The following is a 2,500-nucleotide window of genomic DNA, read 5'->3' on the forward strand; positions in this document are numbered from 1 at the left end:
AGATTCTTCATATATGTATATATATTCGAAAATTTTTTCTATTTAAACTAACGTATGGAAAACCAGGAATAAAATCATAATATTACCAGTTTAATATGGCTCAAATTCGAGTTTCATATAGTTATGATTCGATTTATATGCTTCAATATCATTGGTTAGTTAACTTTTGATATTTTCATATTATATCACATGCCTTCACCGTGAGTGTTTTTTGCCATGCACACCTCACATTGTCAAAAATGTATGGGAAAAATTCATTTCAATACATTTCAGTTTGATTTGAAATGTCTTTATTATATATTTTAGTGCCAATATGCCAAGGTTATATTCCATAACTTTCTATTTAAACTAACGTATGGAAAACCAGGCATAAAATCACAATATTACCAGTTTAATATGGCTTAAATTCGAGTTTCATATAGTTATGATTCGATTTATATGCTTCAATATCATTGGTTAGTTAACTTTTGATATTTTCATATTATATCACATGCCTTCACCGTGAGTGTTTTTTGCCATGCACACCTCACATTGTCAAAAATGTATGGGAAAAATTCATTTCAATACATTTCAGTTTGATTTGAAATGTCTTTTATTATATATTTTAGTGCCAATATGCCAAGGTTATATTCCATAACTTTCTATTTAAACTAACGTATGGAAAACCAGGCATAAAATCACAATATTACCAGTTTAATATGGCTTAAATTCGAGTTTCATATAGTTATGATTCGATTTATATGTTTCAATATCATTGGTTAGTTAACTTTTGATATTTTCATATCATTTCACATGCCTTCACCGTGGTGTTTTTTGCCATGCACACCTCACATTGTCAAAAATGTATGGGAAAAATTCATTTCAATACATTTCAGTTTGATTTGAAATGTCTTTATTATATATTTTAGTGCCAATATGCCAAGGTTATATTCCATAACATGTTAGTATTAGAATATAGATTCTTCATATATGTATATATATTCGAAAATTTTTTCTATTTAAACTAACGTATGGAAAACCAGGCATAAAATCACAATATTACCAGTTTAATATGGCTTAAATTCGAGTTTCATATAGTTATGATTCGATTTATATGCTTCAATATCATTGGTTAGTTAACTTTTGATATTTTCATATTATATCACATGCCTTCACCGTGAGTGTTTTTTGCCATGCACACCTCACATTGTCAAAAATGTATGGGAAAAATTCATTTCAATACATTTCAGTTTGATTTGAAATGTCTTTATTATATATTTTAGTGCCAATATGCCAAGGTTATATTCCATAACTCTCTATTTAAACTAACGTATGGAAAACCAGGCATAAAATCACAATATTACCAGTTTAATATGGCTTAAATTCGAGTTTCATATAGTTATGCTTCGATTTATATGCTTCAATATCATTGGTTAGTTAACTTTTGATATTTTCATATTATTTCACATGCCTTCACCGTGAGTGTTTTTTGCCATGCACACCTCACATTGTCAAAAATGTATGGGAAAAATTCATTTCAATACATTTCAGTTTGATTTGAAATGTCTTTATTATATATTTTAGTGCCAATATGCCAAGGTTATATTCCATAACTCTCTATTTAAACTAACGTATGGAAAACCAGGCATAAAATCACAATATTACCAGTTTAATATGGCTCAAATTCGAGTTTCATATAGTTATGATTCGATTTATATGCTTCAATATCATTGGTTAGTTAACTTTTGATATTTTCATATTATATCACATGCCTTCACCGTGAGTGTTTTTTGCCATGCACACCTCACATTGTCAAAAATGTATGGGAAAAATTCATTTCAATACATTTCAGTTTGATTTGAAATGTCTTTATTATATATTTAGTGCCAATATGCCAAGGTTATATTCCATAACTCTCTATTTAAACTAACGTATGGAAAACCAGGAATAAAATCACAATATTACCAGTTTAATATGGCTCAAATTCGAGTTTCATATAGTTATGATTCGATTTATATGCTTCAATATCATTGGTTAGTTAACTTTTGATATTTTCATATTATATCACATGCCTTCACCGTGAGTGTTTTTTGCCATGCACACCTCACATTGTCAAAAATGTATGGGAAAAATTCATTTCAATACATTTCAGTTTGATTTGAAATGTCTTTATTATATATTTTAGTGCCAATATGCCAAGGTTATATTCCATAACTCTCTATTTAAACTAACGTATGGAAAACCAGGCATAAAATCACAATATTACCAGTTTAATATGGCTCAAATTCGAGTTTCATATAGTTATGATTCGATTTATATGCTTCAATATCATTGGTTAGTTAACTTTTGATATTTTCATATTATATCACATGCCTTCACCGTGAGTGTTTTTTGCCATGCACACCTCACATTGTCAAAAATGTATGGGAAAAATTCATTTCAATACATTTCAGTTTGATTTGAAATGTCTTTATTATATATTTTAGTGCCAATATGCCAAGGTTATATTCCATAACTTTCT

This window comes from Anastrepha obliqua, unplaced genomic scaffold, assembly GCF_027943255.1.
Source record: "Anastrepha obliqua isolate idAnaObli1 unplaced genomic scaffold, idAnaObli1_1.0 ptg000115l, whole genome shotgun sequence".
NCBI classification, from domain to species: domain Eukaryota; kingdom Metazoa; phylum Arthropoda; class Insecta; order Diptera; family Tephritidae; genus Anastrepha; species Anastrepha obliqua.